The sequence below is a fragment of the Panulirus ornatus genome, chromosome 46, assembly GCF_036320965.1.
Source record: "Panulirus ornatus isolate Po-2019 chromosome 46, ASM3632096v1, whole genome shotgun sequence".
In the NCBI taxonomy this organism is placed as follows: domain Eukaryota; kingdom Metazoa; phylum Arthropoda; class Malacostraca; order Decapoda; family Palinuridae; genus Panulirus; species Panulirus ornatus.
The window spans coordinates 32,607,430-32,621,171 of record NC_092269.1 but is presented as its reverse complement, the minus strand read 5'-3'; the positions used below and the strand labels follow the sequence as shown (position 1 = coordinate 32,621,171).

Genomic DNA, 13,742 nt, shown 5'->3' with positions numbered 1-13,742 from the left:
ACTTGCCCCTCTTTCCAAAACTCTTGCATTCACCTCCCTAACAACCCCATCCATAAACAAATTAAACAACCATGGAGACATCACACACCCCTGCCGCAAACCTACATTCACTGAGAACCAATCACTTTCCTCTCTTCCTACACGTACACTTGCCTTACATCCTCGATAAAAACTTTTCACTGCTTCTAACAACTTGCCTCCTACACCATATATTCTTAATACCTTCCACAGAGCATCTCTATCAACTCTATCATATGCCTTCTCCAGATCCATAAATGCTACATACAAATCCATTTGCTTTTCTAAGTATATATATATATATATATATATATATATATATATATATATATATATATATATATATATATATATATATATATTGGAGAGGAACGAAGAAATATTTTCATTTCGTATGCCTTTAAAGCTACAACAGCAATTCCACGAAATATCCAGAGCCAAAAGCATACATTTTTACATTTTTCCTTAACCGTACATTTTTACCACATCATCATTACCTCAGCGGTACAAGCCGACCGTCTGATGAAAGATAAAAGGTACTCAGAACACGTTTACAACTGTGCATATCTTCTCTTCAGATGTTCCCTAACTAACCAAGACTAGTAGGTTTGGCCTTCAAGAACGTACTTAGTTATTACGTATAACCATCCGCTTATGTACAGCTATACAAGATTACTGATAAACTGATTTACGATTAGATTACAGGCTGAACAAGAGACTGTGGGTTAAATAATTTCCCAATATTTCTCAGATTTGTTCATAGACTAATGCATGTCTGGTCATTTGTACGTTTGTGCATCTTGTGGAGAGGGAGGGGGGAGCACATCTTTTCTTCACTATAATTCAATTTTGAAACTTTTTCTTTTATCACCTCCTCTATTTAATGTCTTCATCACTGACCTTATTTCAACTATGCAACACGCCATCTTTTCCTGTAAAATTCGTACTTACTGACACATTTTCCAACTTGTTCCATATCAATTTGTGTGCAGAGGACGATCGTTTCAATGTGTCATTCATTCAGTGTCGAGTTATTCATTCATCACCAGGAATGTGGGTCAAAAGCAGGCATATGCCAAGCATACGCCAAGCATACGCCTGGCCTCCACCATAGTCTACCTGCAAGGTCATCAGCTTCCCTACATGCTGGCCTGGGGGGCCTGTACCTGTATCAGCCTTGGTCTTTAGTAGTAACATCAACCCTTCTAAAGATAAACCCCCACTAAATAATAATTTAAACGAGAAACATATTTTCAATTTGCAGGAGGCTCAGTTCTTCTATCATCATATCTAATCTACCAGTGACTCTTGCATCAATTTCGTATTTTCATCAGCGGTACGATTCAATAAGTTCATTCTCTTTCCCAACAGACTTCAGCGGCGTCGTAGATCATCGGTGCTCAACACTACATGACATCAGTACGTCCAAATGCTCACTCCCCTTCCCCTCCCACAGTGCTGGAAACCTCACACCACTACCAGTAGCAGTAACTTGGCTCCCCCTCCGTCCCAGGTAAGTTAACTTACTAAGTTAACTAAGACTTTCCCATATGTTGTTCACGTTACTCATGAATCTCTGATTTGTGCAATTTAGATAGTAAGTTTCTATTGGCTTTCCGCCCGTCGTTACGTATCAGATATAACTATTTGCAGCAAGAAAGCAATGATGACGAAAACGGTTTACGTTAAAAGAGCAATTAAATACACCAACCGTTAATCCATATCAGGAGAACCTTAGACCTTGTTATGTGCCGGGAGGAATGTATATATATATATTCGCGTTTGGTCACGATAAGATGAAGAGAGGTGCATAATGAACTCGGTATAAACAAATGAATAATTCCACATAAGAAAAAATCTCTCAAGAAGACGACAGACACTGGAGAGAGCAGTCCTTGACCCGGGACGTCCGGACGTGAGGGAGTGTCTTCGGACGAAGTACGTCCAGTTTTCTGAAAAATGCACATAGGACGCCAGGGGATCAAACAGGCCTGCCCGTCTGTTATGCAACAGATCAGGATCGCTTATCAAACAGACCTGCCCGTCTGTTCTTAGATCAGGCTCACTAACAAATACAAAAGCTTTCACAACATTAGGAGATATTGGTTAATTAAAAAGAAAAATTGGTTATCATGGGAATAATTCTCCCTTTCATCTATAAATCTGGCTGCGCAGCACACACGTATATGACATCAGCTACGGCCATCACCCTTCGGACTCACATGGCTGCGCGCGCGGGGGCGGTTGGAGTTAAAAGAACTTTATATAGACTCCAGTGGACCTTTTAATGGTTAAGGCCTTCTTCAGTGAACTGGGGACGGCCAAGATGTTGTCATCCAGCAGTCTCCCTAAGCCGGGCAATGATCTGGGTGATACTCGACCAAGTGGAGTGACAAGAGAGAGAGAGAGAGAGAGAGAGAGAAGGGGGGGAAGAAAAAACTTTCTTGCTTAAGTCAGAAACCCCCTAATGTTCAACGGGACGTACCTCGCATACAGCCAGACCGATCTGTGGTCTCCCTGCGGAAGGGATCACGCTAGCAGTGTAGCGAGACAAGAAAATATATCATCGTGGAATGTGATATATTCACCATAACCTCCTCAGTGGACGACAGGGTCTTTATAAGTCATTGGGAACAACATCTTTGGTTTGGGTGAGAACAAGGCCCTCCTGAGAGAAAGCACATCCCTGCATAAGAACAGCCCCCTAGTTAGTGAGAACAGGGCCCTCCTGAGAGAGAGAGAGAGAGAGAGAGAGAGAGAGAGAGAGAGAGAGAGAGAGAGAGAGAGAGAGAGAGAGAGAGAGAGAGAAGAGCGTATCCCGTAATGAGGACAGCCCCATAGTGAGTGAGAACAAGGCCTTCATGAATAAGAATAGTGCACTAGGGAGGGGCAGCAGTGCCTTCATTATAAGATGGCCCTTGCTTGCGTGAAAACGGGGACCTTGGTCGAGTGAGAATAGGGCCCTCATTATAATAAGATCTGGGCTGTCATATGAGTGAAAACAGAGCCTTTATTAGGGTGAGAACAGGGCTCTTGATGGAGTGGGATCACTGTTCCCATAGTATATAGAGCAGGATTCGCACAGAAGCAGGGAAAAAGATGTTTTTAGCCGGAGATGGATTACAAATTAACCCCTAATAGTTTGTCGGGAGTGAAATCAAATCCAATTATGACTTTGATTAATACTATGCCAGAGGCCCCAGTCCCTTTTTTACCAATTTATTTCAACTTTCGGGAAAATGACGCGGATGTTTACATCAGCTCAGATCAATATTATCAAAGTCGAGAAATTTGTGCCAGTTCGGGATCACTATTTATTTCCAGGGTGAATACCGACTATAATATCAAAGGGGACACGAATGTTTTTACGAAATCGTTTAACAGTCACATGTTTTAGATATAAAGCTAACTCAGATCAATGTAAAAAAAAAAAAATGATGCGAATGTTTCTAACGATATGGATTCCTTCATCAAAGAGGACGCAGCTGTCTGTAGCAGCGAACATCATAACTGAACATGAGAAGGTTTATGTGTCAGGTGACATGAGCATGATCAGGGATAATGCGAAAGCTTATGCCGTTAGCAACGAGCGTTCTCAAGCAGGCAATAAGAACAGATGCAGAGATACTTGTGCCATAAGAGGAGTATTAGAGAAGCTGATACGCTGTATGGGTACCAACACAGATCAAGGAAATTCAAGAAGACATGGAGGGCAATATCACAGAGGCAGCAGCAGCAGAGGGAACGCGGATAATTGAACCCACATACATAAATATCATGATAAGAGTTTAACATGGGAAGAATCCCGTCACCAAAATGAGGGAGGGGAACAAATTAACGAAGGTTTACTTGTTAGTCTGGACGTTCTCTGTATCGCTAGATGTCTCGGGCTCCGCGGAAGGCTGCGTGGTTGTCTGTTGAGACGTGATGGCTGTGGTGGGTGGTGGTGGTGGTGGTGAAGGCCTGTAGAGGGAAAGCTGATGATGAACTGTAGCACGGGTGACGAAGGGACTGGTCGTGAGGTGGGAGGGAAGGCAGCAGGATCAAGTATGAGGGGTAGAACAGAGGAGGAACCTTCGGTTGTGAGGCCGAGTATGACGGAAGAGGTGGTTGTGTGACGTAATGTGAGGGGAAATGAGGTAAATACGGACTTCTGTGTATCCAAGTGTGAAGGGAAATAGGATAGTTCTAGACTTCACTGCCGAAGCGTGAGGGGAAATAGAATGGTACCCAGCATACAATACCCAACTGTAAGGGGATATGGCATGGTCTTATCCTTTCATATTTATATGCGAGTGATATGTGGGGATGGAAGACGATTATATGAGTAATGTGTGAAAGGAAAATCAAGGGATGGTATGGGGTATGCGAGAAGGAACGGGAGGAGCGAGATGTTTATATTGCCATTCTACCTGAAGTAAAGGGTGACGGTGGACTGTGCGAAGTGTTGCGTTAGGGTAGGCTGTGTGACGAGCCATGAGGATGACGTGTGGGACACTTGAGAAAGTGGAGGGAAGGGGTTCAGAGCAGAGACAGATCATGAGAAATATGGCGACCAAATAGACCAAGTGCAACTGGCAACTTGACTGCTCATGGAGGTGGTTTAGACAACACATATTTCCTTGAAGGATATCAAGGCACCTTATTTTTCCAACCATATATATATATATATATATATATATATATATATATATATATATATATATATATATATATATATATATATATATATATATAGATAAAGTAATGCAGATATGATAAAATTTACGAAGTACATGAGTACGATTACGTAAAGGCTTAACATGTGGTATTTGGAATGCCAGAGGCGAGGGGAAGTAATTTCTGTCATGAATGACATCAAAAAAAACATATCGTTCACTGGAAGCGTCGTCTCGTGGTTTGTTGCTAATACGTATAATGACTCGTACTTGTGAAGCGTTACTAAGAGACACGAGGAAGTCACGCGGACTTGTGTGTACACGTTTCCACCCGTATATTACGACGAAGCCAGACAATATATGCCCAGGCCTTGCCAGGGAGAGCTAAAAAAAAAAAAAGCGTCAAGTACTGACAAAAGCATTGCAAGACACGTGCTATGAGGTAGGAATGGGTGCGACCATTATGCAATACCCTAACAAGGGAACTTGTTCGTCTTACACAATATTAACAGTATAGGACAAATAAGTTCGTAAAGCTCTACACTAATTCACTCTTATATCACATTTCCCCCGTGTGACTCGAACGCGAGACGTCAACATATTCGTTTAGTAAGCTCTTTGCTATATATATATATATATATATATATATATATATATATATATATATATATATATATATATATATATATATATATCTAGCCTGATCCAGGTACTCGTTTTATCGACCAACCCCTTGGGGTGGATGAGCAGCTGGGTTGACTGTGAACCGCCTGCCATAGCCAGGATTCGAACCTATGTGCTCGACCGTGGGATATATATATATATATATATATATATATATATATATTTAGTGACACAAGGACACTTAACGCGCCCTGGTAAACTGGGGCTCTGTTGTAATCCTTGCGTCTCAAAAGTGGCAATAGGGTTGCAATTCCGATTTTAAAGACGACAGCAACAACCCTTAGTGGCCCCATCCTAGGCATCTTACCAGCCTTCGCCCTAGCCAAGCGGCTTGTCCTTGATCGAGCGAAAAGGTCAAGAGAAAGGTCGCTCACCTAGCTTGACCTTCCGCACCGGCCTTCGCGTATAAATAAATAGCTACTAGGAGATTACGTCAAGACGTTAGTCAACGTCTTGCCTTGTATCTGACTCCTGACCATACGACCAAGTGAGTTATTTCCCAACTGGGATACGTCGTTAAAGGTTTACAATTATGTTAAGTCATACTCGTGTGAGGCAAATACTTTCCGTTTATAACATATCAAACTGCTTTTTCCTTAAGCCGATTTTATACTCAGATGCTAATCACCTGACTTGGTGTATGCTTGCCCGCGCAAGCACAAGAAAAACGACAACATACAAGCGAACGTATATACACACCACAAAACATAAGCGCAGGAAATTGAATCCGTTAAGCATGACGGATCAAATCCCTTATTTTATTTTCTGGGTCTCGGTTTTGCATCAGAGGGACTAGTGTTTCATTAGGCAACACTGGGAGGTCACAACACAAAGGAAAACAATGTCCTGAAAATTTGGTGTTAACACGAGACCGAGTCTCATTAATGTTACTTAACTCCACAAAGGGTTTACAATGGGGCTTCTTAATTAGGCTATACGAAGTATAGATTCCTGAAAAAAAAAAAAAACGGCTTTACCCCAGAGTCAAGGCTGGGGAACCGAGTTCACAAACTAAGTGGGAACTGATGAAAACTATAGCGAATCACACCACTGGGCACAGTTATCATCTTGTCAGACCGAGGAAATGCTCTTGGTGATTATCAGCTTATCGACGTACGCGCCTCCACTACCACGAATATGAGATTGCATCATAGTGCTTTTAGATGGAGAGAGAGAGAGAGAGAGAGAGAGAGAGAGAGAGAGAGAGAGAGAGAGAGAGAGAGAGAGAGAGAGAGAGCAATAATTTATTTACATGCCGATTTGGAAATTATGGACGGCTTTTAAACACCAAACGAGGTCATTTTACAATATCCACTTCGAAAACATTATGTCCAGCCCGAGTCTCCACAATCAGCATTATTTTTTCTTCTTCTAAAACATCGACCTAATGAAACGGATAATATAATATGACCGGCACTTGATGATGGTAATACACTGTGCAGTCATTAAGGGCAACGTCACGCCTGTACTTGACCTTATATAATATGACTTATCTAAAAAGAATAAAGAAATCTATTGAAAGACATAGACAAAGAATCAGTTAACGAATTTCATTATTCACATATTCATAAAAGACTAAATGTCACACACATACTCTACTCCCAACCCATTTTTGTCCCAACCAACACACACACACACACACACACACCACATAAAAAAAAAATCGGACCGAGGTTGCCCACAGTGCGCTAATCACAACCATCCCTGAGCGGCATTCCTTCTCCCCTTGGTCGCCACGTCCACATAGGATAGAGGGGGAGAGAGGCCCTTCGTCTCCCACACTTCACTACCCCGCCCGTCTCCACCTGGATAAATTAAGAATTTAGGTCACAGTTACTATATCGTTCAGGAGATATCCTCGTCATAGACCATCAGGTCTTCTGTTACCTGGCATTCCCCTGTCCTTATACAGACGAAGGCCAGTACGATGAGGAAAAAATAAGTATATTACAGAAGTAGTGAATCGCTAACATTTTGCCCAACTGATTGAGTGGTACTCAATACAGGGTTGTTGCCTAAGCTGCTCTTCACTCGAGGTGTATTATATGGGGACCAAAAGCTGCTGTTCATTCGAGATCTTTGTCAGGGGATTGAACATATCTTCCAAATACCATTTCAGTCAGCGACTTACGTACACACACCTGGCATTAGTACGTAACCAAAACTGGTTACACCTGTTTTACAACTGACGCGCCTCATCTCATTCACTGCGGTTCCTTCGCACAGTCAGACGAGACGGAAGAAAAAAAAAATACCATGCACATGAATTACGTGGTCGAGCCCCATAGAGAAGTACTTGTTTCCTCAAATCCCCAGGTATTACAACGTGAAAATATAGTACACTATATGGCTCTCCCGTCTGGGAGAAACAGAGCAAAACCTGTGAATTCCACAGATGTTTAGGAGCGAAATCCTGAAATTACAACCGGCTCTTCCTAAGTAACGAACCTGAACACCAGAACGGTCAGTTTCCCTCGGAATGAAGCCCCGTACCACACTCCCCTCACACTGACGAACACTATCCCTTGCCGCCGTAAGGCTGCTGCCAACAACTCCGACGTGCAGCCAAACCCCAAGCCCTTGTTGGACCCGAAATCCTCAGCCGGGCGAAACAACAAGAGCTGGCTAGTCTGGGCGACCTGGTCCGTGTCGAATTAATGGTGTGAGCCTTTGTGTCCCAGGGTTAGCTTGACTACAAGATGGCACAGATTCCACGGTTCCCTTCGCCGTCTTCCTCGAGCCAATGCATGTCAAATAATAACAACATTCACAGTTCAGCAGTAGGTTAGGAAATAATATTAAATCCAAAGTGTTTCGGCCATAATATGAATCTGGCAGTTTACAGTGGACATGAACCCAACGTGTGAAAAAAAATAATGAGTCACTCCACACTTCTTGTGCTCAGCATAATACACGTGTGGCCAAGGGGGGAAACGAAGGTGATCCGTGTTACCAGAACAGTAGTGAGAGACGAAGGAACTCTTATGACGTGCACATTCATGACATGATGTCATCAGTAGCTCATGGTAAGCCTGATGGCACAGCAGAGGAATGGGTTAACTTCCATATGCATCGAAACATCACAACATGAGACAGAACATTTGCTCTGAAGCACATGCAGGCATGCGGTCATGAGGATATGAACTTAGATGGAACGCCAGATATATCCCGCGCGTGACCCGTGGCAACAACCAAGACTGACAACACCAGAAACAGGGAAAAACATCTGCTTGATCCTGCAGGAGATATGCAACAGAATGGACGTCTGAGGGGCTTTAGTGAGCCAGGTCTTCTATACGTAACTGGCTCGACTGGTACATGCATCAACCCAGGAACCATGACTGACCCTGCGTGAAGCTGTGGCTAACCCCTATGACACACACTGGATCACTGCGGTCTCAGCATTACACCACAACAGTTATCTCATATCAACTGTGCGCCGCAGTCGGCCCACAGCCAATGCCAGCTGTTCATCCTCCCCTTCGGGCTGGTCGATAAATAGGTACCTGGCTAAGGTTGAGGAGTGTGTATACGTAACTAGGAGTACAGAAATGGTACATAAGTACGAGTTAAGAGACGGGGCAACACGAGTAAAATATTCTCTTCCCTCAACACAAATAGTAATCACACATGTCGGTTTGCTTGCCCGGCTGCCTATAACATTAAAACTTGATCTTTATCATTTGATCATTCTTAGAAAGTTTAGAAAAACTGAACTGGCTTGTGGAAGCAATATATTCGGTGCAGTTTTTATGTCTTACATCTTTATTATTCTCTCTCCTCGTAATATAGACTGACGGCCTTATAATAGGCCTTCATAAAACTTGTACGTTACAGCCGTGCGTTAGCAGGAATATCTAAGTTACCTGTATCTATAGCAGTAACCCTTTACTGTAGCCCACAGACTATACTCTTTTACCTTGTTCACACGGTCGACGAACAATTTCCCCAGGATCAGATAAACGCCGTGTGCTTGCCTACCACGGGTTACGCTTAACGGAAACGCTCCTACGTGGGACGGCCGTTTGTGATGCTCCTAAAGCTTTTGGTCTTCCACCAAGTCCACACAGGTCCACACTATGGTCACCCAAATGGCCGAAGGAGAGTGAAAGAAGGATGGGAGGAGAGGGAAGAGAGTGAAGATGAGAGGAATGGTAGGCCAAGGATAGACAGGAGGAGAGGGGTATAAGGGAGGGTGCGTTGGCAAGTAATCAGCACCTTCCCTGGACACAAGGTCGCCGGCACTTAAAGGTGAAGGTAAATTCAAGCTAAGAGGAAATGTCACGCTCCATCAAGACAATTGGAAGACTCCCCGGGAGGAGAGGTTTAGATGCAGCCGTGGGATATGACAAGACACACGTGGAGGTGGGGGGGCACATGTGGGTATACCTGACATAGCCGAGGCGCAGATAACAACATGAAGTAATACATCGCCCAACACACGGGACCAGAGGCATTGGACACGAGCCCAAAAGCATCAATCTGGCGAGCTCTCTCTTGGTCACAAGATACCAGACATGTGAGCCCTCCACTGCGGTTGTGTCGCCAGCTTCAAATGACCATTCGAATACTGCGGTGTAACAAGAGATGACGTGTGTTATGTTTCACCGTGTTTTCTTTCTTAAGTGGAAAGACATTTAAGGCCTCGTCCCCTTGACGTAGTTTTGTTATTTTCCCGAAATAATCCGCCATCATCTTGTGAATTTTCCCAGAAAACCTTTGACCCCTGTCCTGCTGTTTGAGAAGTCATAAGGGCAGCAAGCATGCCAGTCATGCAAGAGTCGAACCCAAACAAACTGCGTCTCGGGGCGAGCGTCACCACCTCAGCACACCTGCACACAGTCGTGGTTAACAGAAATCCGCTTCTCAATTCCAGTTTTTATTAGGGACTACCACCTTTCGTTCTGTGCTGGTATCGAATGTGGAAATATTCCCAGAATATGGGCTATATTTCCGTAAAACCTCTCGCTGGTATTACGAAGCGGCTGTCACCCAGCGCTGACAATATGTACCTCTTGGCAACGACCCTGGGCTTGCCCCAACAACCCTCCTCTCACCTCCCTGGTATACATGGCTGGCATCGTCGGCACTGAGACACACAGCACCCTATGTCTCCTCTAAAATCAAAGGATGGTTGTTGTTGGAGATTTATCAGGCTTTAGCCTGGCACGGGCCCTTGTCTGTAGACTCCCCCTTGCCCTCTTCAAAGGACGGTGGTTTAGTTTCTTCACGGAATACCTAACTCCAGATTAGTGTCATTTCGTTTGATGTATCTCGCCTCGTAGAAGAGCGTCGGTTACAGGGGTGTTCGGTATCAACGTTGCTCCTGTCATCAGTGCACATGACCCTCCTCTCTGGTGGTGTTCCCCGCCTTGCTGTTGGTTATGTGCCTCCCACTTTCCAAAGTGTGGTTAGCTTCATGACGAGGAACGTCAGCAGAGAAGGACTTCAGGCTAATCTAAACACCTCCGGGGGTTCTAAACCATTGGTAAAAAACTGCGAATGATTAACGTCCGCGTTAGAAAAAAAATAATAGACGGAAGACGACGCTCGTGTTAGCGGTGAGAGAGAGAGAGAGAGAGAGAGAGAGAGAGAGAGAGAGAGAGAGAGAGAGAGAGAGAGAGAGAGAGGGAGGGACTAGGGGCAACAACATAAGGATTATAAGCATTCACAATCTGTGCTGAGGTTATCTGCTACACTGTTCAGCGAATAACAACAATCCGTGTGTGACAGCATTCAAGGTCGGGTATTTCAGGGGAGCATCAGACAGAAAACTCTGGGAAGTACGTACGTGACGGAAGCATGTCGTGAATACTGAACTAGTGAATAAAATACCTACATCTAGTCACCTTCAAAGGCTGTCGCCAGCGGCCGAGTATGCCGGAATAATCGATCCTCTTCCGAGTCAGGCTCCGCTGAACACCAGACGGCCATCACCTTCACCAACATTTAGTTACCGGAGCAGGTATTACTGCTACCATTGCTCCCCACCCCACCCGACCCCCCGGTTTACTGACACACCCTAGCACCGTCCACCAGCCGCCACTGTCACTCACTCAAGTCCCAGAGGTTTGCGACATTCCTCAATCACCCTTTGGGACTTGCATCATCATACAATCACCGCTCGGGATTGGAACCATCACCCAGACATCGTCGAAGCCCCTAACCACTGCCGAATCATTGATTCGCACGAAGAGTACCATCTGATCGCCGAGAAACTCAAACGCGAGAAGTAGTACAGGTGGCTTAATATACCCAAGACATCAAGTCCTCTTGCGACACTTTGTACAAAGCAACTTCCCGCGGGAGTCAGCTGGTAAGGGGGAGGACACGGGTGTACCTGTGAAAGGTCAGGTTGCTGCTACCCTCCTTCTGCTCTCCAGTGCTAAGCTCACCAGTCATGGGTAGATAACTATAGCCTCTGAGGGACAAGAGGACCTCACATTATAACGAACCAAATGTACGTCTATAGTTAAAGTCCCTCTCGTTTCTCCTAATGACGCGGTTCATAGAATAAACATCCCAAGTTCATCAGTAATTCAATCTTATGGACATGTCCTGATTACCTGAACTAGCGTTATCAAATCATCAATGCCTCATTTGTAAAATAACCATCACGAATGTTCAGTGGTAGCATTAAATATCAAAGGGAGGGTGTCATGAATTCCGATTCATCTGTATCACGACAGAATACAATGACAACCTCAGATTCATGAACCCTGTCAACATGAACAACTCTTAACACTCTACGTACAGGATATATCATGATCCAGCCTCGGAATCCATTTACAATGTAAACCACCTGACCATTCAGTTATCTCGCACAGAACGCGAGATCAGTCAGCACTCCGGTAGTTACTGCTACGTCCATCAGAGATCTCTGTCCAGTACAGTGGGGGGGAACCGCCCGCCCGCACGCGTGCGGGGGGGGGGGGGGGGGGGGGGTCAATAGATCATAAATTCGTCGCGAAAGGTTACGCGGCTAAATCCGTATCACGTAAAAATCTGGTTACCAAAAACAAAAAAAACGCAACTTTTGCTCCTCATCTTCGCCTAGATTTATGCATCCTAACAAGTCAGTCCTTTTATCACTTTCTTCACCCCTAGCGACATTTTTTTCTAAAATGTCTCAACTGACTGGACAAAATAATGCAACAATGTAATAAAACCTTTGCTATTGATCCTCGTTGCTGCATTTCATTGTGTTTTATTTAAAAAGAAAAAAAAAATAAAACACGTTTCTTCCAAAGGCCAGTGACATTACAATGAAAACGAGATGAAAGGTTACCAGAGAGCACGGGGTGTCATTAAAAAAAAAAAATGACTTAGGACTTGTTATTGTAAGACGGCATACCAAGTTCTAGGTCGGATAATATATTTTTTCCTGAACAAGCAAGTACATGTACTACTCTGGTATATCTTCTGAAAAAAACAGTGTGTGTCGGCAGAACCCGGATCCTCCGCCACGTAGCAAAAAGAAAACGTAGGGTCAATCGGGCGTGACAAACTAACCCCACTGACCTACTTTACGGTGGTGACGGTGGAACACAGGTGACCACCACATCTGTCTAACCTGCGCCTCGAAAACGAAATTACATAATAATTGTACCTGTCCTTAACGCAAGCACGGAAGCACGCACAGCCGGGATGCTATAAATTGCTGGGAACATAATAGGGGAAAAGCTATGTATATATGTGGCCTTCGACGGCCTAACCTTTCCAATTACCCGTGTGCAGCCGACCTCCTATCCCAGACAAGGTGTAGGTGCGTCCAGTCATCATGGTTAACACAGGCCTGTCGTAAGTCACGCACCCCACCCACCCTGGACAGCCTCCGTCTCGCTACTTCCTCCCTCTGGATGGTGAAGATCTTTTGCTTGTTGCTTCTCGGCCCCTTTCAGAGCTCGCCCGGCATGGAGCTTCACCTCTTGTGTGCACGAGGTCAAGATCACACTCGCACGCACGCACGCACGCACGCACAGGAAACAAATAACTCGTGTCAAGTCTCATCCTGCTGCGAGTGAACGTAACCATCATTATGTATGTTAATCACACCACATGCCTGTGAGTGTGTGGTTTGCGACGGCTGGTGGGAAGCCTCGGCTTCCACCACCACCATCCTCACCAGACTACGTAGAGACAGCACCATCTTCTTGTTGTGACGTTTGCGAAACACACTAAAGGTCGTATGTTCCAAACCAAAAGTAAAAGAGGATTACCAAAAATGTACACCACATTGATGTCAGGCGCCCAGCTCGTCTACTGCACCTGCCCAATATCTTCAGCCTCAGCAACGGAGGTACCGGAAGTTTAGACGTTAAGTTGACGTTTGAAAAGCAAACTCAACAGAAGTGCAGTGCGTGAGTGATGAACACATGCGTA

The 13,742-nt window shown here is 44.6% G+C and overlaps 1 long non-coding RNA gene across 1 annotated transcript in view; it reads left to right on the top strand.

The window, feature by feature from the left end:
• The window catches only part of LOC139763192 (uncharacterized), an 84,231-nt gene extending 80,370 nt beyond the window's left edge, over nt 1-3,861 (top strand). Inside the window, exon 4 of the long non-coding RNA XR_011716060.1 lies at nt 1,390-3,861. This is a non-coding gene — a long non-coding RNA (uncharacterized lncRNA). The remainder of the gene's footprint in view (nt 1-1,389) is intronic.
• The last annotated feature ends 9,881 nt before the right edge of the window (nt 3,862-13,742 follow it).